Source organism: Opisthocomus hoazin, chromosome 11 (assembly GCF_030867145.1).
Source record: "Opisthocomus hoazin isolate bOpiHoa1 chromosome 11, bOpiHoa1.hap1, whole genome shotgun sequence".
Lineage (NCBI taxonomy): Eukaryota > Metazoa > Chordata > Aves > Opisthocomiformes > Opisthocomidae > Opisthocomus > Opisthocomus hoazin.
In genome coordinates, this window is record NC_134424.1 from 21,201,949 (window position 1) to 21,229,745 (window position 27,797).

The 27,797-nt window shown below is 41.5% G+C and overlaps 1 protein-coding gene across 1 annotated transcript in view; it reads left to right on the forward strand.

Moving 5' to 3' along the window:
- Positions 1-408: 408 nt before the first annotated feature.
- Positions 409-27,797, forward strand: part of SLC6A1 (solute carrier family 6 member 1) — a 64,335-nt gene continuing 36,946 nt past the window's right edge. The window contains exon 1 of the mRNA XM_075432755.1: positions 409-540. The gene's annotated coding sequence lies outside the window, so the exon portion shown is untranslated. The remainder of the gene's footprint in view (positions 541-27,797) is intronic.

The window sequence follows — 27,797 nt, forward strand, 5'->3', positions numbered from 1 at the left end:
AAACACCCACCACTCGCTCAGAAACCCGTTAGGTGTTCCAGCAGCTCCCCAGACTCACTGTTCTTCACTTTGTTCAACTTCTGTTAACTCAGGCCGAGGGGAAACCAGCATTACCACTCAAGGGAACCGATCTCCAGCACGGGTCTGCCTGACCGGGTCCGGGAGCCTCTCGGGAGACGGACGAGGGGGAAGGGGTGAGTCGGTAACCGGTGTCCCCTCCGGGCAGAGCGATGGGATCTCGGCCTGGTGGGCCGGGCCTGGCGGGGAGCCCCGAGGCCTGAGCCGGGGGCCGAGCCCACCGACCATTCCCTCCCCTCCCTTCTCCTCAGGGGCGGACCGGGGCGGGGCGCGGCGGGCCCGGCTGCTGCGCGGCCGCTGCTGCGCGGGGAGGGCGCGGCGGAGCGGCGGGCGCCGAGCTTTAAATGAACATTACTATCGCTCGGGGAGGGCAGCGCTGGGGGCTCGGGCCGGTTGGCGGCGGCAGCGGCGGCGGCAACGGCAGCTCTTCTGCTTCCTCCTCCTCCTCCGGCGCGGCGGCAGGTAGGGTGTGCGCGTTTGGGCGCGGAGTTCGGTCCTTTCCCGGGCGCGGTCCGCGGCCGCTGAGGCACCCTGAGGCGAGGCGGACGGCGGAGCCGTGTGGGGAGCGGGGAGACGGCCCCGCGGAGGGGCTGGAGGCGGGAGCCGCTGAGGTAAAACCGCCCGGGAAGCGGCCGCCGGCGGCCGCCTGTTGCCCGCCGCGCTGCCGAGGGGGGTGGCGGCGGTGCTGGGGTGCGTTCGAACGCCCGGGCAGTCCCGGCCGAGCCGCCCCCGCCTGTGTGCGCGGCCGCGCCGGTACCGCTGTGAGGGGGAAGGGAGGGCAGGGGTCCGCGGGAGCTGCCGGGCAGCCCTCGGCTGGCTCGGGGATGCGGAGCTGCTTCCCCTGAAATCTTCAGCAGCCTCATCCCGGTAGAAGTTATTTCCCGAAGGTGGAGCGGTTCGTTTTCTTTCGTTTAATGTTGAATGTGTTCCAACGCTCTCTTAGGCTGTGGCAGAGCGCGAAGTGTCAGTCCAGTGCTCTGTTTCTAGCTTGTCGATAGCGGATTTAAAGATTTAGTTACCATTTCAGTTCCAGCATTGTCTTTGCTCAGTTGCTTGAGAGCTCGTTTAAACTTTATTTTCAACAGGGACGACTGAACTTTAAAGAAAACCAGGTCAGGCATGGATTCCGGGCATCAAACCCTTTTTGGGTCCCAGAAATAGCCGCAGAAGAAGCATGACCAATTCCTTTTCCACGCACAAAGCTTTTTATTTTTTTTTTTTTTGTTGGAATTTCTGACAGATACTGGAACTCATCAGCTGGATATTTTCAGCTTAGGCTATTAGAATAAACATGCCTTCGAAGCTTGTATTCTTATGCACTTATATTAGTCTCCCTTGTCTCTACCAGAAACTCACACCTTGTATAGTCTATAGTTCTTAAAATAATAAGGTCTGTTTAGCAGAAGCTTTTTCTTTTTGTATTTTTAGGGTTTAGAGCTAAGAAGGTGAAAAGGAAGATGCCTGTGAGGGGATGTACATATTAGCTGTTGTGGGGTAAAAAAACGTGCTTGAATATTAACAAAAAAGCTTCAGAGAGAACATGTTATTTCTAATATTCTACACTTGAAACAATGGGATTCTTATTGTACGTTTTACAAAGTCTTGAAACAAGAATTGACAAATATTTATCGTGCAGTAAATGGGTCAGATGATAAGATCTTCCACGGAATCTCTTACTTCTGTATTGGACAGCTTTGGTTGCTAAGTAGCTATGAATTTCTAATCCCAAAGTAAATGATGTCATAATGACATCATCGTGTCCTTTCACTTGATTGATTCTCATAAGAGAACAGTAATAAGATTTGATATACATGTCCCATCTCTTTAATATTCTTCCTCTGCTTCAGGGGATTTCCTGACCTGCCTGGCAAATTCCAATGAATCACACTGAGCTCTAGTAAAAAGACGAGGTGGAACATTAAAGGGACAGTGGCTGATCCTGGTCTCCTCAAAATCTGAGGAACTTGGCAGCTTAGGCTTTAAATGTGGAGACCTAGATATGAAGGGCAGTGATTTAAAACTTGGAGTTATTAAATTTGCATGCAGGTGTGAAAGTGACTTGAATTTCAAAGAGACTCAGCTTGAGCTGTTCAAATTGAGTTTTATTTGGTATATGGAACTTCAGCACTGGTGAGGATCAAATCACTTAATGTGTGTGAATCTAAATACTTGAGGTGGGGCAGGGGGAACAGAGGTATCTTCAGTTGCCAAAATAAATTTCAGTCCTGGTGGTAAATGGATGAAATCTGTCAGAAATTGCCACGTTAATACTGTGTTAAGAATTGACAGCTCAGTATTTTTCTTTTTTTTTTTTAGTTAGGTAGCATAATTTAACCATTGATAAGTTTGAAGTGTTTTAGTATCAATGCTGACATTGCAGGGAACTCCTGCTAAGAGAGTTCTATATCTTTAGAGTTTACAGAATGTGTAAGAAAACCATGTTTTTTGCTTCTTCTGAGGTTAAAGGTACAAATGATGTCATTGGGTGATGATCAGCATGGACTGCTGGTTTTTACAGTTTACTTCTATCACATGTGCTCATATGAGCATGGGTCTGCATAAGTTTTAGGCAGTTGTTGTCATGATGAATACTTGTTTTGTGCTTAATGAATCTTTCATACCCAGTGAGTTTAACATATTCTAGACAGGGCTGTGTATTTTATGTGTGTAAATCTTACTATTTCTTATGCATTTGGAAAAGGGAGAAATGAAGCAATTTTCATGTCTGCTTTATTGAACATGTGGTTCCATGTAGTAAAGTTAAAACCTGAGTCTGTCTCGTCTAACATTCAGAGGCTGCATACACCAATCTCACTTGATTCATGAATACTGTGGGTTGCTATAACATGTTTCAAAAGCAAACGATTATTTGTTAACGTGGACGTGTTGGTGGCTAATATATTTCCTGAAGATAATAACTGCTGATGTGATGCTTCTATTATTGCTGAAGTACTGCAGCGTTGATGTCAGTATTAAGTATAACAGAGTAGTAATTGAACATGAGGACTGGGAACAAGTAGGAAGGTAGTGGGGAAGATGGTTTTTTGACTCTTATGTTTTAATCTGTTCACCATGTAAGTGCAGTCCAAGCTACAGATGCAAAAAGGAAATTTCTAAATAATCTGTAAGAATTCTGCACTCATCGTCCTATATGCAGTGACAGATTTACAAAAGCTGTGGATGCTTTCTGGGATGACTCAACTACGAACAAGTGATTTGGAAAAAAAATATTATCTGTGAAGAGAATCCTTGGTGACAATTTCTTTTCAAGTTATCTTAGGATTTTCTGCTTACCGTGATTTCTTCTAACTCGTGCTTGCCTTGAATGTTGGAAACGGAAAATGAATTTGGACTCGGGGATATATCGTGCCTTTCAACTGCGTGTTACATGGTCATCTGTGACATGTGCATGGTTGTGCTTTTAATACGGTGACACATTTGGTTACGTAAAATGCAGAAAGTAGTGCACCTCAAAGCCTTTCTGAATGCTTGTAGTGGAAGGTTGACGCTGCAGTCCTGACCTCTTTGAACAGGCAATGACAGCACAGACGTGGCCAAACAGAGAAAGACAGTGAACGCTTTCGCAGTCGTGACAGATCTCACTTAAAAGACAAGGCTGGTTGTTGCAGTGGCTCAGTAAAACAGCGGACAAGGCAGCAAAGTCTTTTGTTGGACGAATAGCAGTAAGAATTGCAATCTTTAGATTTTTGTTATCTACCGCAAGGCTAAGCTGTGTTCAGGTCACGGCTGAATTATCTGGTATCTGGCTTAAAAAAAGTACAATTGATATGCTTCAGAACCTCTAGCGACTGACATGTTTTTGTTCCCCTGCTTCCAGAAGCATGTCCTTTGACTGTCAGTGTGAGGATAGCCAGCGTTTCAGCCCCAACTTCTGCTTATGTCATATGCTCTGTCTGAGGATAGAATGAAATACCAAGTGGATTATTGGATAATTTTTTTTTATTTAGATTTTTAAGGGGAAAAGTAGTATCTATAAAATCTAAGACTTTCTCAGGCCACTTGTGTGAGCCTTTTGTAAGGACAACACTGGCAGTTGGATATTTGAAATGTGTATTGTTCAGTCAGATTGGAACGTAACCTGGTAAGTAAATTCATCTACACCCGGATCTTCTTTAAAAAGATGGAAAAAAAAAAAACCTGCCATCTGCACAAAGAGTACTACTTACAGAATGCAGATTTGGTCCTTCATATCCTAGAAGGTAAAATAATTAAAAAATGTATTTCTGTATATGTATTCCACCCTGCTCCTCTCTGTTACGAAGGAATTTGAAGAAGGAAAATCACACAGTGTAATATGAGCAACCAGCTGTTACTTTCCAAGAAACCCTTTGGTTTTTTTTATTTTTGCACAAATGTATTTTGCAATAATTTTAATTGTTCAAGATCTGGCCGACATGTAAGCTTGTGAACACAGAAGATGCTGAGCATGTCCACAACAGAGCTGATGTGATCTGCGAGCTGGGGACCGAAGGCTGCTGTCAGTTGCACTGGTGTAGTTGGAACAGCGTTAGCATGAGAGGTCATGCTTTGGCTTTACCTCAAGGCAACGGACCCGAACCATTTACATCAGCGTTCTGATATTGCCATGTTGCTACTCTGATCAGGCTTAAATCTGCAGAAAATGCCACTCTTCTAACAATAATTCTGCTTTGTACTGGGCTAATGACAGCTCTTTGTGACAAAGGAGCTCTGCGGGTTACAGGGAACCCACAAGGCATAACAGGTACAAGTCCTTTGACTTCAGCTGTGATTGACACACTGATCACTTTGGTGTCTCGGAAGTCCTGCATTTGTCTTACTCTGTACGAACTCCCATGTGACACTGTTGTCTGCTTTTAAAAACAAATAAATAAAACCCCACAAAAAGACCCGACAACAACAAAACCATAAAAGAAATAAAATCAAATCCAGATGGGGGCCTTACCTGGTTGGTAGCTAACATCTATTAGATATGAAAAGGCCTTCTCTTTAAGACTTAAATTAAGCTTTAGGTATCAATTGTTCCATAATCGCTTTTCCACTCAAAATCATTTCTGAAAGAGTTTGTCGTTCAAAAATAGAAGTTATTGAAGAATTATTGAGTGATTTGGTAAAAATCAAAAATTTTTGAGCTTATTCCAGTTTTGATCTTTATATTTTAAGAGATGTGATATGTTGTTAGCTAATTTAATGCTGATTTTGGTTTGAAGTGCTGTCTTAGAATAATCTTTGTGTAAATTGAATCTTTCTGTGTAAAATCATTATTTTAATGTTTAATTAGAATTGTGTATGAAGGAAAAGTGTACAGTGAAAAATCAGTATGTTTGATACCAATTGTATTCATATGCTTAGCAAACTATGCCTACACAGTTGAGGTTCATTCTGCAACTTTACAAAACTGTGTAACAAGACTAAAATCAAGGGCAGAAGAAAGGAGGCAAAAGTCATGTGTCTGGTGAATAAATACATCACAAAATCATAATTTGAAAAATACATGCTTTCAGTTGCCAATTGATGTATTCTTTTCAATACAAACTAAAAATTTGTAAGTAAATTATCCCCGTTTGATCTTGAATTCTGCTTGTGCCAGAAATTCTGGGGTTTTTTTTAGGTTTGTTTTTTTTTTTCTTCCCTCTGAAGTAAAATAGCTAGAACTAAGCTCAAGATGCCCACTGTTTTCCCAGAGGATTTTTCTTAGTGTTTTCATCACTTCTGAGCAGTGGGTGTTGGAGGGGTGGGGGAGAGTTTGCGTAGTTCATGCAGTCACCTTTCTTCTGAAATATGACTTATAATATGCCCTTGAAGGTAAAGGGCACATACTACCAACTCTTCACCAGTCTGAACCCTAGAATGAATTAATTTGGGGATTCTGTGATATAGCTCAAGGGAGTGGGTTTGCTTGTTGATTGTTTTTAGGGGTTTTTTTTGTTTTTGTTGTTTTTTTTCCTGACTGAAATGGAGTGGAGACTCAGTCAGACAACAATGCTCAAAGAGAAAATATTTTCATGTGTAAAGGTGGTATTGCTGTTTAACATATCTCTTAATTTCAGGCTACGACAACCGTTTCCCCATGGAAGGACTGTTTTTTCAGTGAAGCTGAGATGAAATGAGGCAGCTGTTTTAAGAAGTACCACGGGAATAGAGCATGGCCTCCAGTTGTAGATGCAGCAAGGGGGCCACTGTTTAGTATTCTTCTCTTACTCATTTGTTTTTAAAGGCTAATGAAAGCCTAAGGAGACACTCAGACAGGCATGCTGGCACAAATCCCTATTACTGCTCCGATGATGAGCATTGATGCTGGAAATTTTGCATGCTGCATTTTTGTTGCCTTCTGTAAATGCTACAAGTAGCAGGAAGAGATAGATAAAATGACACAGATGCTTTAATTATGATTTGATTACAGAGCAACCAGAGGAGTCTATTCTGAGGAATATGCAATTAGAGAAAATTCTGAGGACTATCTAACCTTCCGAAATTAAAATTAACTGGGATTATTTGAACAGGGTTTTAACATTTCTGAAAGAATATCATTCCTCAAGGATCTGGCTGTTCTTGTGTCATAGATCCTCTATAACTTAGCAGATGGGTTTCAGGGCAACATGATGTCATGTTCCTCAGATGCACCTACTGGTTTGCTTCACCTAGCCGTCCCATCTTAGTATCCCTTGCTGGTCACGTACAGGAGGGTGATGCAGAACTGCATTTGAACTGGAAGTAAGCAGCTGTCCCTGGGTTGAAGCACAAAAAAAGGAAGAACAGTTTAAGCATTCCTGGATCATCTCTCCCTATCTTCTCTGTGAAAACTGAGTTTTTCAATCTCATGAGCAAGAAAATTAGTGTGCAAACTAGTTATGCAGGTTCCAAAGGGAAGGCGTAGATGGAAAATTCCATGCCTTTTCCTCTTGCAAACTATTTAATAGCAGAAAGCTGTATGATTAATTATGTTAAGCTTCTTTGTGGGCTTAAGTGGCACAAATGAGTTTAATTCCGTTGACTTCACTAGCTGTCAAACATTAGCAGAATTCAGAATCTGTCCCAGAGATGAATAGCAACATGCCTTCAGCCTCAAATGCAAAGACACTTAAACCTTAAGGAAGGTACTCAAATAGTAGTTGTGCTTTCTTCACTGTGCTGAAATGAGTTCAGCTATTTGGAAAGGCAGCGTCAGCCTGGAGACAGATCAGGCACACCTGCTAGCTGCAGCAACGGCGAGACGAGGGCACCAGCCGATCAGGAGGCTTGCAGGTTGCAAACAGCACCAGGTACACATAACGATGACAGTAGCTGTGAACAAGTAATGTGTTTTATTTACTTTTCCTCAGTGCTTAGCATGTTCATTTACCAGTAGTGATAGTTTAAGTCTTATTTCCTGTAGAACCTAATATTTAAATATTTGTCACTGATGCTTGAAAATCATTCTTTGAGTGTAATGTCGGTTATTGTCCCTGAACTACCGCTCTCTGGCCCAAAAGAACAGGACCTGCCAGCGGTCCTCCTGGGCTCCAGTTTGGGTCACAGTGTTTGATTTGGAGCTGGAATGTGGCAGCAGGGGCAGGGAGAAAGTCCCCTACTTCATGGAGTTTCGTGAGACCTGCTATTCCAGCTGTGCATAGAGGCCAGGTGAAACTGGGTTTGTTGATCTTGATGCCTGGATGCTGTGTGAATGGCTGGGGGCTTGTGAGAGTGGCACCAGCTGGTTGCATTTGTCTCCCTGATGGGTCTATTCTGAAGACTTTTGACCTTGCTTACCTTTAACAGCAAGGGATAGATCTGACCTGACACTGAATGTGGCCAGTGTAGCTGAGGATAGATGGTGTTCAAGACACTTAAAGAATTACTGTTCTTTCTGAACAGGTGCTGAGCACAATTAAGCTTAAGTGTAGCCAAAGATCAGCTGGATTCAGCAGCCTGTCAGTCTCCTTTGTCAATTGTGGGGGCACTTTCTGGTGTAACGCCTTCTTTATTTATTTTAACACTTCTTTTTAAGAGCCTTCAAACCCTCCAACTTCAAAGCATTTCTGTTCCTACTGACCCATGTGTATTTCACAGGGATAAAACCTCTAGCTAGCGACTTAGGGATGATTTGTCAAGGGTTGCCTTAATAAATTAGGCTATTTATTTTCTGTCTGAAATTCCCTGGCTGGTGACTAAGAGAAACTTTGTATTAAGCTGTGCAAAGCATAATGAGGTGTTGTAATGCTTTGATGTGGAAATGCTTGAATGGCAAAAAAAATGGTGTCATTGATGGAGAAATCTTACTTAAAGTATCTAGGGACAATTTATGTAAACCAAATATAGATTATACTATAAAGATTATAGATTTTAATGATAGCCCTTTAAAACTTTAATGTTGGACATCAGAAAAAGGTCAAAATCAATTTATTTTCTTGAACTGTTCTGCAGATAGTTACAAACTCGGTTGTTTTTAAAAATAAATATTTGATATCGATGACAGAGACATTAGTATTGCAACAGATGCACAGTAAGATTTTTGTTTCTGCATACCTGTTACAAAGCCATTCTTCATCAACAAACTTACTGAGCTGACTTAATTTTTCTGGAATTAAAAGGCTGTAGTGAATTTGCACCATCTTCGTCTCACTTAATGAAGATGGTTATGTAAGAGTTGCTTCGCCTTAGCTGATTGAATTGTATTTGTCGTGCCACTTTTTGCTTTCCGTGTTGCTTATAGATTAGCAGAAAAGAGTTTGCTTATTTTCTTCTTTTCTTCTTGTATCTATTCTTGAGGCTTATTAGCACAAAGTAGCTCTGAGCAATGGCTTGGACACCAGAGATTCTGAAAGCCTCAAATAGCCGTAATAATGGAGTTGGATGAAGGATGCTGGTTGCCATGGGAACAGTGCATGTGCCACACAAGATAATGTAACTGCTGTAGTGCAGAGATCCGTGCTGCATATTGATTGCAAGATTTCTTGAGTTCCTTATAAATTTTGTGCTTTGTGCTGTGTGTTCCACCAAGCAAGTGAGAGAAGCTTATCAGTTGCACTAAATCCAGAGAGATTCTGCTAGTTTGAAAAAAGTTGACTTTTGCATGTCGGGGGAGAAGGAGAGGTCAGAACTACTTAAGAGTATTGTTAGGTTTGCAGCCTTTCCTTGTTGAGTTGACAGTGTCCTAACTGTTGTGTTAAATCGGAGTTAATGAAGTATTGGAACTGAGGCACTACGGGTGAGTGTCCCAATTTAAAACTGACAACCGAAGGCCTTGGGGAAAGTGGACCTTCACTTGTATAATGTTTCCTATGGTGGCTTGTCACCTGGACACCTGCACGGTATCGCAGTTCCCCAGTGTACCTCTTCATTGCTCTTGTTGATACGTTGGTACGCTGCTGAAAAGTTCATTTTTGTTCCAGTTTGTCAAGGACAAATCTAATTAGTGGCATAGCTGTGTAAAATACTGTGATTAAGAAATACCACACTCATTGACAGGCAAGAGGATGAGTGCAGTATTGGTCACTTCACCAAGCTGGGGGAAGGTAAAACATGAAGGTTTTAATTTGGAGGAATTCTCTGTGACCAGGACCACACTTGGTTCTGTTTTTCCATGAGGTTGGAGCTTCTTTTTTCTTTACATGTATGAAAATCACACCTTCCAGACTGGCAGTGCCTACCAGCTTAGTGTATTACTAGTGGGCTGCTAAAATTGTCTGTGATCTTGCATAAAAATAAATGAAGCAGGTTTTTTTTTTTCTATATTTCTATAATTCTGCAGTCTGAGTTTTCTGGGTCCTGGAATAACAACAGAGAAACTCTAGTGATTGTCCCAGTAGCCCAGATCTTCGCCGGCATAAACCAGCAAAGGTCTATCAGAAGAACCGCTTCGCTGCAGGTAGGCCCTGGCACATGGCCTCAGCAGAGGCTCATACTCTGCTTCAGGATTGTCTTTCCTTTACACAGATGAGATTGCTAGGCCATTTCGTTCCTCAGGGAGAGGCAGTTGGGTCCACAGTTGCTCAGGATGATCACGCAGATGAGATAATGCAAATTAAAACTGTCCTTCTAATGTTGTCCCTCTGGGAAGGGTGATGCCAGAAACTTTTGCCTTGCCTTCAGCAGGATTGCTGGCAATTGCTCACTTGTCCTCCCAGTGCTAATGTTACTGAATCAATCCTGCCACTCCCCTCCTCTTACTTTGTATGTGGGGATACAGATCCTTTACATTTTTCTTTATATCTGCTTTCCCAAATTTTTCACTATGGGGAGTTTGTGTCAGAACACAAATTTCTGGCAGCTATTAAAATAACCCCAGCAATATGCTGTTGACACCTGAGACTTAGTGGAAGGTCTCTGCTTTTTTGTTTTTTATCTCTCTTTCCAGGGACTAAGAAAACCTAAACAAACAAACCCCAAACAAAACCAAAGAAAAACCCCACCTCCTGTTAGAGAAGATACTCTGTAATTATTGATCTTGCAAGGTTTTTGGAGGTGATATATCCTTGTTTCATACTTGCCTCATGCTGTTTGAATTTCTGAGTGTTTTTTGAATCTAACATAAAAGTATCAGAACTCTAGGAACTGAGGTAGTGAGGTTTTCTGGGTCTACTCTGATACTTATATTGAGGGAGAGATGGGTAACTTAAAATATATGTGAGGTATTATTAGTCAGAAATGGGTCTGAGAGGACATATTTAGAAATGCGAGGCTATTGTGCCCTCAGGGCATGATTTGCAGGGTGGTGTGACTTTGTTCATCAGTATGGGTCATCTCAAATGTGGCGCTCAGATAGGCATTCAGTTTATTCTTGACTACTATCCCTTGTATGAGATCCTACCGCCACATCCCAGCAGAGTACCTAGTTTTATTGCCAATTCAAAAAACTGATTGTCCAGGGTCAGCTTCTCTGGAGTCCTTCTGGGTTCTTGTACAACTGAGACAAACTGAGATGTCATCTATGAGGTCTGTTTATAACCACGAGGCCTGCTTTGTAGTGTATAGACAGTTAAATTTTAGATCACTTAAATGTAGTGAGGGACTAGTGGCACTGCACTCTGATATGTTTAATTAAAGGCATTAGTTTGTGATTTCTTTTGTAACCCTTTAACATTTTCTGGGATGATGTAATAATTAATGGGTAAAATCTTTAGTCTGTTTTTGAAACAAAATATGTATTGAATTTAGTAAGTGAACTTGGATATTAGTAAGACTCCTGTCTGAGTGAAACCTGACTCTAGGGCTGCCAGTCATCCCTTCCTGCTGCACCTACTTTTGAGTAGTGCCTCTCATGCCCTGTGGTCCCTTCTGATCTGGTACGTAAATGAAGACTGGGACCTTCTGCCAGGTGTCCAGGGATTAGCTGATGTTAGTTTGCATGTGTGTGTATATATATGTGTATATATACGCTATAGTTCTTATCTTTTCCTACTGCCAGTTATGCTCCTGCTGTCACTTGATGATATTTAAAATGATTGCTTGTATTAGAAAGTGCTTCAGTTAGGATAAAAGTGAACAGGCAAACAGAATGTCAGCTGTAACTTTTGTTTTGGCCTACGCTGTGCATCCGTCTGGAAATGGCTTGTCACCGTAACAGGGTGGTAATATGGTTCCAAATGAACCTTTAGCAGTGGTACAGCTATTGATTGTCACTTGTTTGTCTGTGGACTAGCTGGTACTGTCTGGTACTATCACAATTTTAAAGAAAAACTCAGCTTTGAAGTATGGGCACGTGTGTGAATGTCTATAAATACATACAGCAGCCTGGCTCGAAGTGCCTATGAAGAATGCAAACAAAAGAGTGCCAGAGTACTGGAGTACTGCATTTGGCTCTGGGGCCCCCAACATAAGAAGGACATGGGCCCGTTGGAGAGGATCCAGAGGATGGCCATGAAGATGATCAGAGGTCTGGAACACCTCTCCTAGGAGGAAAGGGTGAGAGAGCTGGGGCTGTTCAGCCTGGAGGAGAGAAGGCTGCGGGGAGACCTTATTGTGGCCTTCCAGTGCCTGAAGGGGCCTGTGAGAGAGCTGAAGAGGGACTCTTGACAAGGGCATGGAGTGATAGGACAAGGCGTGATGAGCTCTAAGAGTATAGATTTAGATTAGATATAAGGAAGAAATTCTTCCCCATGAGGGTGGTGAGGCCCTGGCACAGGCTGCCCAGAGACGTTGTGGATGTCCGCTGGCTGGCAGTGTTCAAGCCCAGGCTGGACAGGGTTCTGAGTGACCTGATCTGGTGGAAGGGGTCCCTGCCTGTGGCTGGGGATTGAAACTGGGTGATCTATAAGGTCCCTTCCAGCCCATTCTGTGATTCTACAGATACGCGTACTCTTTGTGGTGTTTTATGATGCTGATGTCTATGTCTATTGCATTGCCCCCAGGAATTTTCACTGTCAAAATGGTGCTACTTTTGATAAAGGCAGAGAGACTGAGTTTATAATATGATATGTTTTCAGCTTACATTTTTTTTCTGAACAAAGTAGAGTGTGAGGGTCTAGATAACAAACACATATGAAGGACAGGGAACCTGGTGCTGTCATTCTGTGGAAAACCATCTAGGTTACCAAATGTACCAACTTTCATGTTATCCCTTAGGTGACTGATGTTGGTTGAACTCCACTGAATCTGAAAGCTGCTACTGATTGCCAGGGTCAGCATTCTGTAAATTTATCTTGTTTACTGTACTAAAGCTGTAGGAATTGAGTGATTATAAAGTAACGATTAACACCCTGTAGCTGAATAGATTTTAGGAGTGCGGGTCTGATAAGAAATGCAGCTGCTGTCCCTCCCCTGTCCTGCCAAAAAACCCGAAACCCACAAAAACTCTGGCATGTAAGATGGTTGCTGGATTGAATACAATAATGTTCCAGTAATCAGCATGTGTAGTTGAGGAGGGAATAAGAATCAATATTTCTGAAGAAAATAGCGGGGAAAATGAGCCAAATGCTTCCCTTGGCAAGTTCAGTGACTTGACTGGATCAACAGTGACTGTTACTAGTTGTGAATGTGGCACTGGCACCTGGGTCCTCTAAGGAGCAGAGAAGGGTTTTGCTGGTTTTTCAGATACAAGCAAATGGAGACTGTGGTTTATCGTTCAGAACTCCCTTTTCAAGTGCTCGTAGCAGGCTTTAAGCCTTCGAGAAGAAACAGAAATACTTGACAGTGTGTAGATACATCTGGTAGAATTTCATTTTCATGGCTGGCTGAAATGGTGGTTCTGCTTCACAGCGACACTCAGAGGGCTGTGAGGAAGATTGTTTTCCCACATATGCATTCTGCTACTCCAAGTGTATCAATTTCCAGTAAGAATGATTTTGATTTTACACAACAAGAGTTTCCAAGGACGCGCTAGATTTACAGAAGCGGTTTCCAAGAGTCTCCAAGGGACTTGACAGATTTACAGACTGATGACATACTACTGGTGTAGTCTCAATGGAAATCAGGTTTGATGTAAATAATAAAGAATTGGAGATGCTCAAAGACAATGTTCAAAAGCAATTTAAAGAGGCTGTGAAACATTTTGATTTGTCTCAATATAATTCCTCCCATAAAAGGGAGCTAAACTGTCTCTGGTGGAATTTACTTATTGTAGCTTTATACTTTTTAATATTGAAAATTGAGCTTCAGCATTATATTCCACTTCTGTCTGTCTTTATGCAGATTACATAAAAATGAATGAGTGGGTTATGAAGGTAAAATCTTGGAGGTCTGGAAGGTTTAAATGAAAATTCTTAAAGAATGGTTTTTATTTTAAAAGAGTATGTACATCTTAGCCAAAGTGGTTTAGGAATGGGCTTGGGGAATGCTTAGATGGACCTTTGAAAAAACTTCAAAAATTTCCAAGATAGGTTGTGGTTTTTTTAAATCTATTTTAAAAAAACCCACACACTGTTATTTGCAGATCATGTCTGTGGCAGCACTGACAGCATTAGAAAGGCAACCCTATTTAGTTTGTTCTTTTGTTCTTTATACAAGAACTTGCTGCCTTGTCTTCTGAGTAACACAGAAGCTATTTTATTGGTGAGGAACAAATGCGTTCTGAGTGAATCCTGTAAGATACTGGTTACTGGTTTTCTTTCATGAGGCCATTAGATTTCCCTTTTGCTGTGATTCCTGAAGTTTCAGAAAATCGCAACAGAATTGCATCGCAAGGGCAGAGTTGCTTACATCATGATTTGCTTCAAGTGGTTAAAGAAAAGAATTTGAGAAGTGCCTAAATATGGCAGCTAAATATGTGAATGTCCACATACGTGATAGTTAAAAGCCATGTGTATTGCGGCTGCAGATGAATTCTTTTCATTTATAGGTGTACTGATTTTAGAGGTGAAATGGGGGGGCAGGGGAATAATCTTCCTTCTTTAAAGGTTATATAGATGTTATTTTGAAATCCATTGTATACAGGCTCCCTCAAAAGCTATTGCAGCTTATTTTTTGCCACAACATATTGTGGGTATTAATCACACTCGTGTTTACAGTCAAGATTATCTGCTTCCTTGCTCCATGCAATCCAAAAATCATATTGATGATGGGTAACACTGATATATAGTAAAGCAAATGAAAAAAGTGTGCAGATTTGTGGGCAGTTGTCTTCCTAGAGGGTGACAAAGTTGTGCAGACTGAGGACAGCTAAGCTGTTAGCAACTGCGCTCCTGTTGTTGAAGCACAGAATGAGGAAAAATAGATGTAATTGCACAAAGATGTATCAGTTGTACTTCGCATGTGAATAGAAAGACGCGTAAAGAATTAACACAACAAAGGAATGGCTACAGTGAAAAGAGTCTAGCATTATCCTCTGGTGCTCTTTGGAAAGCAGATGAAAACTATCGAGGGCCAGCCCTCTGCCTGCCTTGCTGCACACAGGAGGCTTTTGGCAACAGTGGAAGAAGCAGCGCTGAAGTGATTGCTACTTGGTGCTGCAAGAGTGGTTGCTCCTGCTTGGACTCTCTGGGATTAAAGAATGGCCAAGGAATGTGACTGTGGGCATTTTTTGTCCTTCATGTGCCATTTTATTCCGTTTGGTTTGGTACTTTTTGGCTGGATGGTAATAAGCAGATCTGCTCTAAATAATTTAGCTTTCCCCAGCAGGTGTGGGATTTGGCCCTGGGCCTCTTGAAGAAGTTAGGTCTGACAGAAGAGCTTGCAGCTGAAGAGCTTTGAACAGCAGCAGCAGGTAACAACCTCAAATTGCAGTACCTCAGACTTGTCACTGTTTCTTACTTGCTTCTGGATTAGGAGCATAAGCAGGCAAAAAGCTCTTGAGGTGAGGAATGCCGTAGCCATTAAAAAAAAAAAAAGCAAACAACTAAAAACCTAAGAATTGTTTGAGAACTAACACTGGGTCAGAATGAGGAACATGACATTATTACACACAGGCTGACACACATGCCAGATGCTATCTTGTGTTTGAAAGCAAAATGTATGGCTGTCTCCAGATAGCTTTATTCGTCAGCACTGTATTCATGCACTTCAACACCGAATGGCTGGTGTAAGAAGGTTTACATGGGTGCCGTACATTCTGCTGTACTTGCATTGTCAATGACTGTGCTGAGTTGGTTTATACGTGAAACACATCGTGAGCCTGTCTGTGGATTTGCTACATTAACTGGTCTTTTCTGCTGGGCCGGGCCAGTCAAGATCACACTGCTTTGTTTATTATTTTTTTCTAAAGGCATTTGCTGTGTTTTTGTGTGAAGCAGTTGTGTTGTTTTGTATCTTCTGTGAGTGTTTGTAAGAACTATGAATGTTAGTTGTACAGCAGTTTTTCTCCATGATGTTCCTGCTTTCAAGATGGAGGATTTAGGCACAGCTGCCAGAAGTGAGTGGTGGCTGCCTTCCAGCAGGAAGCTCTTGTGGTGGAAATTGGTGGAAGGTCTTGTGCTGGAAGAAGGGCTGGAGGTGTTGGTGAGAAAGCCACGGGATCTCTGCAGAAAGTCAGAGCTCTGCTGACCTCGATAAACTTACAGTAGTGGACAATGAAGTGCTGTGTATTTAGACTCTGTTATGGGAAGCATAAAATGTTGACTGGATGACAGCTGGGCTGCCATGACATTTTGTGAGGGAGGGTCCTTATTTTTTACTAGGAAAGCTAAAGTGGTTATTGCTCTGTCTGGAGGATAGGTATCACAAAAGAATGCTGCTTCCACTCATTTTTTTTGTAGGATTAATTTAGTCCTGGCTACCTAATGTCACTGTATCTTCCACAAAATATTTTCACTTCTAGAGCAGCAAACTAAAGTCGTCTGCATTCAATTTAGAACAAGGCTGTATATTTTGTTTGAATAATGACAACAGCTTCCTTAAAATCAGAGGTGAAATTCCATCACTGGCTGGATGTGCAGAGGAATTTGAAATGCATAATACACCATTGAATGAGTTGTGTTTGAGAATGTCTAAACTGTCTTGCCAATAAATGTCTTCAGCATCACGGTTTATTTCCAGGGAACTTTATTTAGCAGGAACATGATTTATCTCTGCCATGTAGCAGTCAAGATTCACAGTTTTCGTGAAAGATCTACTACTACAGGAATAAAGACTTCCTTTGTTTACAGGAGAGGCGGGGGGGGGAAAAGCACCCTTCAGGCTGTTGTTTATAGCTGCTGACATGTGATAGAACACAACATGCCTTTGCTAGTGGAATCTCAGATTGGCATCTTTATAGGGAGGGGGAATATTCAAGGGTAGCTGAAAGCTGACACTTTGTCATCTTGCAGTGATAAGCCCTGAAAAGAGCTGTTGTATGCACTGCGGTATGTTACGCATAATAAAAATTGAATACGGGAAGAGTTAGAAATGGTAGTGTGTATTCAGTAGCTGAATTATGCAAGATATGGAGTGCTGTCTTGTGTGGAACATTCTCAGTTAATGGAAATTTCTTTGCTAATAAATATCTTCAAGATTTGGTCCAATGGATCTTAAAAATGGTAGTGCTATTTGTGGATATGATTGGCAGATGTAATCCCTTTCCTGCTCTCATCTACATCTTTCCTAGTCTGTGCCAGCCGTTAGACCAAAACATAATTAAATCTAGTCTTTCGGAACCAAAGGAGACATTAATCGTTCAGGGTACTTTTTTTCTTTTTCTTAGAAGTCTAAGAAAGATGGACACCTTAATCCCACTGAAATGCACACATATGTATTTTTGGGTCCTTTGAAAAATTCAGCCACATTATTTAATATAATTCAGTAGTCATCTTGTATCAACACTCTCTTAAGGACATATAAATCTTTGACATTACCTTAGCCAATACCGTGAATGAATTGGAAATGTCATATATCATTTAAAAAAAAAATGCTACTATAGTTTTTTTTTCTTATGAATTAGTTGTAAAAAAATAATCAAGTTTTACTCTTTTCTGCATTTCTAATTATACCACTTGATACCCACAAATGCTGCTGTAGCATAACAGAAACCAGCTTTCCTCAGTTTCCCCTTATCTTTCATTGAGGTAAGTGGTGACTTGCTGATACCCATTGCACAAGCTTTCTTTTTCTGAACAAACCTGAAAACAACAGAACAGACTATAAAAATGTACAAAGTAGCGTTGGCCTAAAATGTGATAAGCAAGTAAAAATGTCTCCTTATTAAATAATGTACCAGCCTTGCCCTGAATGTGGTTATCCCATAAGGTTGTTAGGAGAGTTGGATATATCCGCTGGTGCATCCCTTTGAGCAGGTAGCCATGTGAAAGGTCATATGGTTTGGAGATAGGAATGACAGAATTCTAAAACTTGTGATATCTTAATGTAGCCTATCCTCTACTGGTTAGAGGCACTTCAGTGAACATTTACACAAGTAGGGAATAATATTTGGGGTTTATTTGGTCTATTTAAACAAACAAACAAAAAACCAGGAATATTTATTCTACCTTCCTTGATGGAAAGCTTTATCCACAGCAGCTGTCTTAGCATAAACAATTGAGCAAGAGAAGCTGCAGTCCATGGGCCTGACTCTTCTTCCTTCTTCCAGGATTTCCGAGCAGTGTGCCACCATTGGAGATGTTGTGGTCATCATGAAAACTCATGGTATGCAATCATAGAAAATTTACATTGGGAAGACCCTCTGGAGGTCATCAGGTCCATGCATGTGCACTGTGTGAGCTGGTTTTGTCTACATCCGAACTGCTTATAGAAAAATCTTAACAAATCAAGAAATTATATGCATGTCACTCAAGTTGCTCATTTTCTCTGCTGATTGCTGAAAGGAAATTTCTATAGCAATAGGGTGATGGATATTTCTCTCCTTACTGCAATAACTTTATAGCATGGTGTGCTGTTTGTTTAGGCTCATCAAAATTTGCTCTGTTTAGCCAAATGCCCTTTTTCTTCACAGTAACATAAGCTCCCAGTGGAAGCTGAGGATATTCACTGCTTAACAGAACCAAGCCCTCTGTTTGCACAGTCCCTGCAGTCTGGCAGTGTATTTGGAGTAAGTCCATTGTGACTGCTTTGGATTGGCTTAGATCTCAGTCAGAGGAGCCAACGCTTCACTCTGTCTGTGCTATGCAGATAAGAATTAGTATTTGTCTGTGAAGAAATCTGACTTATTTTGCCACTTGTTATTTTATTACACTCAGAGGGGTATGCAGTTAACTTCTGTGCGATATTCTTTAGGACTCCCCATTTCTTATTTGAAACCTGCAAGATACGGCTCCAGAGGAGCCAGGATGCGTTGATCGTATTCAGTATTGCGCGATACAGAAAGACTTCTTTTCTTGTGGAGAGAAGATTCAGGGGATCTGTCATTGTCTAATAGGCAGAAACAGATTTGTGTTTTTTGTTTTTTGCTTTAGGAAAGTGAATGCATTTTAGAAAGGAGGTGATTAGTAAATAATAAAGAAATGTGTGGGAATACAAATCATAGCTTTATTATTTCAATCCAGGTTTTATGGTATTGGGTTCTGGGAAAAATGAAGGAACTTACTGTGTGTGTGTTGGTATGAACAGGTGCAGCAACTGCTTTTGAAATGAGGCCAAGCAAGTAACATTAAGTCCTCGTTTTACACCTCGCTGAATGCTGTGCAAAGAGCAGAACTTCCCAGCAGCATAAGCAGATATAATTCCATTGATAGCTTTGGCGCTGAGCCTATTCACTTAAATCAGTGAAGTAGTATCTGCTCATGCTTCAGTAAACAAAACCTATTTTATTATATAGGTCAGTATTTGTTTTGGAACAGTTCTCAGTCTTTTGAATGCTTTCCCTTCCAAGGTTAATGCCGTATTCCCAAAGAGAGCTTGTATTTCTACAGCCTACTGTCTCTGAGGCTGGAAGAATTGTGGGACCGATACTCCTTCACTTGAGACTTTTGAGGCCTGTATAGTGGGAACTCCAAACTTTCAGTGTTTCAGTCAAGCTCTTGGTGTGAAGGGAAGGGCTCACAAGATGGATGGATGTATGTACTTCCAGGAGTGAAGCCTGAGGGACAGTTTTAGCTCCTTTAGAAATCCTGCCATTCTGTAGGACCACAGTGTTCCCAGCTTGAAATCTAGAAGCAAAGCGGTTATGGAACCTTCCTAAAGCCGAATGCTGCTGTGGTGAAATGTGGACAGCTTTGCTTCTGTCTTGGTAGATGAATGACAGTCACTGGAGAGTTGTCTGTGTAGCTATCCTCAATCGGTAAATAGAAAAGTAATTTTAAAAAACATCAGTACTGAGTTCTACAAACTCATTGTTCATGGTGGTTTGATCACAAAACTTTAACAGCCTCTTGTGCTTGAAGAGCTGCCTTGGGATTCTCTGTGGCGGGTAAGGAGATACTCTGCTTGCTGTCTACCTCGTCCTGTCCTTCTCTTGCCATCCAGGTGCCAGGATCAGTGGAGGGAGTGGAAGGGATTTTTTTTTTTTGTGCTGCATTCCTTATGCCTGTAGCGATTATCTAGGAGCTCTGCCCTGAAGGGTGTGTTGCTGATGAGTGGTCTTGCGTTAGGCTCAGCGTTTTTTTCAGAAACGTTGGTACTGTTATCTCTTGTTTTATTTTAAAATTCATTGAAGTAAGATTATCTTTGGAATACCATGGAAATCAGACAAGTGAAATGCTGACTAGGGTTCTCTCACTTAATTGCTCTGAAGCCTTGAGCCAGTTGTTAAGGTCTCTGGTTTTTTTTTTTTTGCTTTTTTTTTGCTTTTTAATTTAAGCATTTGTAGTGAGGCAAAAAAAGGACATTTAGCCCTCCCCAATAGATAGAACCATCTCTTCCCTTGCAGGTCACTCTTGGAACCATGCCTCTTTGCTTTCATAAGCGCTTTCCTCCTGGTCTTGCCACAGCACAGATAGAAATTTGAGAGAAGAAGCGGAGCTATTTTTGGCTTGCTCATGAACAACAGAATGGTTAAGCAATTTGTATGCAGACCCAAATAAAACAAACAATACAGAACAGCCCCCAGCTAATACTGTTTTCATCTGTACCCTGTAAGTAATATAGCTGTGAAGAGAAAAACTGTGGGGGAAGGTAAAGGACCGTACTTGCCCTTTTTCCAGTGGAGTCTTGCTCAAGTATACAGCTTTTGGAATGCTGTGCTCAGACAGATAATAACAAAAAGGAAATAAGTCTGAGGAACGTTAAGACATCTCTAACCTATCTTAGGAGATGCATAGCAGGACCATCCAGCCCACATCTCCTGACATTCACCCTTACTGGCCAGAGCAGCTTTGCCTGGTACATGGCCCCGATTCAGCTACGTTAGTCTTCTTGGGTGTTACCTTAATTTCAGGCACGTGCTTAAATATCACTAGTTTAAAGCAAATCTTACTCATTTGAGTTAAAAAAAAGTGAAGAACTAGATTTAAAGGGGGGGGAAATATGTAATTCTCATCAAATATTGATTCAAGTAATGAGAAACTACCATATTTTGCCTGTGCTATCACTGCTGTATGTATTTAATGTAAAGAAAAGTAATGCTCTGCTACAGAAAGCTATGTTTTCTTAGAGCGTGAGAAGGCAGCTGTTACTTGCTTCACATTTGGAAGGTGACATTCCCAGCTAGATGGCCTAGAAAATTGTTTTCAAAAAGTAAGAAAAATTAGTTCAAGAGGGCTATTGAACATCCAGCACTCTCCTTTGCAACAAATTGTCAAGTACCTGGCAATACATGATGCTATGACCAAGTGTTCAGCCTGGGGGGTGGTGACAAGTGATGACCTCTTCCCTTTCAGATCGCAGGTGAACTTGCAGAGTTGCCACAACAAAAGTCACATCTTCGGGGCTTTTTTGGAAACTGATAAGCTGAACATGGATGTTGTGTTGGCATACAATAAGCACAGCACCTCATAATACTGCTGCCTTTGGTTTTCTGTTTTTAAAGAAGTGCTTTTCATAGCATGTTGTACTCGTGTCTGAATTGTTTGAAGATAATGGACCCTGAGACATCACCCAAGGATAGAAAGATGTTTATGTCATTTGGGGGGCTTTTTGCAGCAGTTTTCATGTGTGTCAGTTTCTTCTTATTATTATTGTTTTATTCTTTTCTTTTTCCTAGAGGAAGCTAATTTTTAATTGGCTTTTGTAAATCTATTTTTTGTTTTACTTTTGCTCTTAAATATGACAATGTGCCTCATAAAAACAATTTAAAGTTAAACGATGCCAAATTTGTTATTCAAAAATATGTAGGACTTCTGCTTCCCTTTAGATTTGTTTGTCAGAAGCTAGTATTTGGCACTATTACCCTTGTGGCTGTGGGACTTTCTTTTCAGCTGAGGGTTGGAAACTTTTAAATGGGACCTAACTAAACACTACCAAGTTGCTGCTGTAGGCTGACGGAAATGAGCTTTAATGTGCCATTGGTATTCTCTCTGGGTTTCTGACCAGCATTTCAAAGAGAAAGTATCCCTGGAGATTTACTCCTGTGATTTCTATTGACTCCAGCTATTGTTGTGATGGGATTCTGGGAGCTGAAAAAGAGCATAAAGATACCTGTAGAGCAGATACATGAGAAATAAGGCTTATAATTATGATGCTCATTACTAAATTTGTTCTTTCATTTAACACCTTCCTGGAACTTGGGATACCTGGGAACTAGTCACATCTGGGGTAGAATTCATCAACTGTTTGTTAGAAAAGAAGAACTACAGATAGACAGAATGCAATTACCAAAGCTGAAATTTTGCCAAGACTCTGGATTTACTTTTCAAAAAGTGCCGAGGGATCTTTCACGGTCACAAATTGATGGTTACCTTTTGGATGGAACACAGGGATAGGCTTATTGTGAAGAATGTGGTTGCAGAAATAATTTGCCTAGTGTAGAAATAGCGTCTGCATGTGCTGGTCTTCCTCAAGAGAAGAGCGAGAGACAGTTGAGCTGCCAAGCAGTACAGATAAATTGTATCTGGGAAGAGAAAGTATTGGTTACAGGAGGATATATGTAATTGGCACCATATGTTGTTCCAAGCTTCTTTCTTCAGCTGAGCAGTCATGTATTACAGTGCAAATAACTGAAACTGCTTCAGACTCATCTGTAACTTATCTTGCATGCCCAATGATGGCCTTGAGTTCTTTGGGACTGTGAAGGCCTTCGTCCAAAAATCTTGGCTGTTCGCTTTCTCAGATAGAACCAGTGGCGTTGACTAAGCTAGAGAAATGGTAGACAAAGACAAACCCTGCTTGTGAGGGTGCGGAGCATCATGAAGCAAGCAATACTTTGAATGTTGATATCAAATACCTGCATAATAATTAGTAGGTGGTAACTGTGAGAGAAAATTGTGATTGGAAAAAGGAGTTTCATTCAGTTCTACAGGAATACATGCTACTCCAAGATCTCTGTAAAAAAAAAAAAAAAAAAAGAGGGTGAAATGGGCTAAGAGGCCGAAATGAGGAATGCTAGCAGAAACTCAGAAGTGCTTGAGGAATGGACTGTTAAGCTATGCCGCAAAGAACAGATCTTTTGCAGAAAGTTTAGTCAAGAATAAAGTGTTTTTTACCAGTAGGTAGGGAATGCTCAAATATGAATGAGTATTCAGATTTTTATATGTAAATTTGACCTCTGGCTTTCTGAAGGGCAATGGAACAGGACTTGGCAAACCCCAGAAGGTGCATTAGCAGTGAACACTGTCCAAATGACACCTCAAACACTAAATACAGTAATTTACTCTTATATCCCATCTGTCATTGTTCTGTCTGTCTAGCTAATTTCCTGGAGTCTTGTCATATGACAGTGTATTTATCCTCATCACAGACTGATTTCACTTATTGAAGATTTCCAGTTTGGGTGAGTGAAGGAATATTGCTGCAGTGTAATTCTCCACTGTGTAAGAGATAAGCTTCCAAAATCTCAATATGCCCCCCTAGAGAAGTTAGGGTAGTATCCAGGACCTCACCTATAAATCGGTTCTTAACCCTGTACCTTATCATTAAAAGTAAAAAATAATTTGTCTTCAGGGTTTGAAAACTGATAGTCTGTGCTATAGTAGAGGACCCATCTTGCTAATTCTGGCACCTGTATACCTCTAATCCTGTTTAAATCTCATTCTTCTTTGATGGTCATTGCACATGAACTCCTAAATTCTTTTTGTTCCATTTTGATAATTATTTGTTGTTGTTGTCTCATCACTGCTTCTTGTAAATTTTTACCACTTGGCATGGCATTATCATAGAATGGTTTGGGTTGAAAGGAACCTTATAGATCGTCTAGTTCCAACTCCCCTGCCGTGGGCAGGGACATCTTCCATGAGACCAGGTTGCTTAGAGCCCCATCCAACCTGGCCTTGAACACTTCCAGTAAGGGGACATCCACAGCTTCTCTGGGCAAGCTGTGCTAGGGCCTCACCATCATTTCTTCCTTATATCTAACCTAAATCTACCCTCTTTCAGCTTAAAGCCATTACCCCTTGTCCTATCACTATATGCCCTTGTCAAAAGTCCCTCTCCAGCTCACTGGTAGGCTGCTCTGAGGTCTCCCTGCAGCCTTCTATTCTGTGGGCTGAACAGCCCCAGCTCTCTCAGCCTTTCCTCACAGCAGAGGGGTTCCAGTCCTCAGATCATTGCTGTGGCCTCCTCTGACCCTGCTCCAACAGTTGCATGTCTTTCCTGTGCTGAGGGCTCCAGAGCTGGACACAGGACTCCAGGTGGACTCTCACCAGAGCGGAGCAGAGGGGCAGAATCCCCTCCCTTGCCCTGTGCCCACGCTGCTGGGGATGCAGCCCAGGGGACGGTTGGCCTTTGGAGCTGCAAGTGCACACTGCCGGGTTATGTTGAGCTTCTGGTCAACCAGCATCCCGAAGTCCTTCTCCTCAGGGCTGCTCTCCATCCTTTCTCCACCCAGCCTGTATTTGTGCTTAAACATAATAAATCAAAAAATGAGCATGTTGTCAGTCTTCACAAGGGGTGATGTGATCCCTCCAGCCTGGGGAGCGTGGTCAGTGCATGAGCTGTCTGGAGATGAGTGGTTGTTTCTGTTGCATTATCTGCTACATGCACTCAGACGCTCCTCCTCTTTGTCTGGAGATCTCAAATCCAGCAAAAAAACAGGGACAAGCTAGCACCTTTTGAACAGAACCAACAGGTGAATGAGTATATGCAGGCACTGGAAATTCAGAAACTGAGGGATTTCCTATACTACAAAACACCAGCTCTTACTATGGCGTATAGTCATCTCTGGCTGCTGCCATGGTTGGCCTATGCAGATGTGGAGAGGATGTCTGTTTGGATATATATTCTGTCTCTTAGTATTGCTCTTGCAGTGAGCAAGTAATTTTCCCACCACTTCAGGATTCCCAGAGAGCAAAGAGGGTGAAAAATTGCAATCCCAGCTGTCCAAAGAAGGAGTTAATCTTCTCCTACTGCTGTGTGTTTCAGAAGTACGAAGTGGAAAGGAAGAGTAGGAGCCGAGTTTCAGAAATGCTCATTCTTTAGACTTTTATCAATGATTTAGGGTTTTTCTGTTGTAGTAGTTTGTTAGGGGATTTTTTGCCCCCTTTTCCTCCCCCAGTACTTCAGGCTTTTGAAATATGACAGCCTGTAGCTGTCTTTTCATGCTTAGTATTGGTGCTGCTCTCTCTGAACTGCTTGTTATAATAGTTATAATTACTATGACTTGTATTGGGGTCTGTAATGTCCCAAGTCAAGCTTATAAATGGAAACTTTGCGTAGGAATGTTCAAAGTGTGTTTGGCAGTATGCTATGATAAAGTTTGGAGAAAGTAGATGGTGGTGAGTTTTTGGTTTGGGGGGGGGGGATTGTTTTTGGTGGGTTTTTTTTTTCCTTCATTCCTTCTTCAGAGACGTGTGCTCCCTAGCTGGAAGATATAATGGCTGTATGAATTGCTATTTAAGTGCTAATTAAGTCTTGGCTCTTAATGCTTCATGAGAGAGCTGTATATGATTTGCAGTGGCTGGAATTGCAATTGCAGGCAATTAAGCAGCTCTTGGCTCAGTAGGGCCTGAAAGTGCAGTTTTACAATGGATATTTGGGACTTGGAAAGATCCTGCCACCTTCAACATTTTCCTTGATCTGAACATAACTCTTGTTATTATTTTTAAAGGAAATCTAAAGCAGTGAGACAGTGGAGAAATACATTCAGTTCAGATTACTTTTTAAGTAGTGTTTTGTGTGTGTATAATTACAGTAGTAAATCCACTTTTATGACACGGTTAATATAATTGTTGGTTAAATAGTAAGCCCATTCTTAACAGAAATCTTACTCAGCTTTCCAGCATTGCTTGTTTAGTTTTGTAATGCAGTTGAGACACTAAGGTTCTTGGCCGTGGCTATCCGCTACCTCCTTAGATGCCAACTAAGGGTTCCTACTTATGAGTCTTGGCAACACTTTTCAATCAAATGGGTCACACTTAATACAGTGGATGATCTTAAATGAGAAATTTTGCAATGACTGGCCTAAAGGACTCTAAGATCTCTGAGCTGAAGTGGGAGAAAAGGTGTGGAATGCTTGTCAGGCTTCTGTAGTACAGACAGAACCAGATCAGGAACTAAATACCACAACAAATAGCATGCAGGTCTGCTGAGTGATTGTGAATAGGCTGGGACTTTGAGGTTTTGGTTTATTTAATCCCCTGAACATTGTATCTTGGTAGTTGATGTCAGTGATACTTTGTGGTGGTCACTGTAATCTTTGGTCCTCTAGGAGCTGGTTCAGTAATCATGTCATAGCCTTGCATCCAGTAATATGCCGTTTCTACACAGTGTAAGGGACAGAAAGGAGAAGAAAAGTGTTCTTCATATTTTTTTATCTGAATGCTTCTTGGAAAGCCAGACTTCTCTTAGGGAAAAAAAAAAAAGATAATTCAGAGAAATTTGAGATACTTGAGGCAGGAGAATGAGAGAACAGGATGGACTAAAGAGGTTTTAGATGAAAAGCACAATATATAATGATAGCCTGTGAGACTAGAGGCATTTTTCTATTTTGTTTTCACCAGTCAACTCTTTCCTTCCCCCTTTCTCCCTCACTGCTGTGGCAGTCCCTTCCCAGTAGGGCAGGAGCTAGTGAAAATGGAAATGCAAAAGTGATGAAATAAACGGGTAGTTGGGAAGTCTGTGAATAGGCACAATAATGTCATAGGGAGCAATGTCAGATCGCACTGAGAAAAGGTCAAATGGTTGGTCTTTACCTGCTCCACGAACACAGGTTGGGCAGCTTACTTTTTCTTCTGGCTCAGGGTGATAATATAGTGCTCTGTATTGTTTTTCAGCTGTGTACCACGCGATTGCGTTGCCAAAGTATGCTAACTGTGACACTGGGATGATAAACTGACAATTATTAATAGAGGGCAACAGAAGCCACATACTGCAGTGATGCAAATAGCATTGAAATTACTAGTGCCGACACAGTCAAGCAAATAAACCTAACTCAGCAAATTAGCTTCGGTACTAGAAATGCTACAGTGGGTGAGTTGATGAGCTTATTCAACTGGGCTGCATGCAGTAGCTGAGCTAGCTTTTTCAGAGCCGTTTTAACTGTCTCGGTGCTGGACTGCGTTGTTTAGTGTAGATAAACACTTTCTGTAGCTTGTGCTGATAGGTTAACGTGACACAAGGCATCTTTACCACTAGCACTCTGAACCTTCCTTGTCTGTGCTTAACCACAGTGAAGTAGTCTGAAGTGGTATCATCCTGACTTCAGTCCACTCTGAACTACTTTCAAATGGCTACATTGAATAAATGTTAGAAAAGCAGAAATGGTGACTGTAACAGTTGATTATAAGTGGAGACTCTTGCTGCTTTGCATTTGAAATCTGTTGTGGAGCTGGGAATAGCTGACTCTGTCCTTCAGGATTCTTCCAGATTTATTCTGTGCAAGGCTATTACTACCTATGCATTTGAGTTTTGGCTTATTATTCTCCTGTGCCTCTTCTGATCAGCCTCAGTTCTGATCAGGTGAAGAGGGAAGTTGTTACAGGTGAAGAGGGAAGTTGTTTACGGCAGAGATAGACTTCAGATGCTAAAAGCTCACAAAGAATCTGGATACCCAATTACTACTCAAGTGCTCATTCAAATGCATGAAAATTGGTGAGGCACATCTTTTGGACGCTGCAAATTGCACTCTGATTTTGAGAGAGGAAGAGAACAGGCATTATGTAAGCTATTCTTTTGAAGTTCATAGTCAACAAATTTAGTGACCTTTGAAAACTTGAACATCATTCATCACAGGCTGCCATACTGACCTCTGTATGGGAAGAGGTTGCACTTTGAAATGTTTACAGCCACTCAACCATCTGATCCCCTGGTTCCAGAGAACGTGCGTTTTGAATGATGTGGAAATATTTGTGGCATAGAGCAAGATACAGTCTTCGTGAAGAGCACTAGGTTTCAATTCCAGGTTAGTCAGC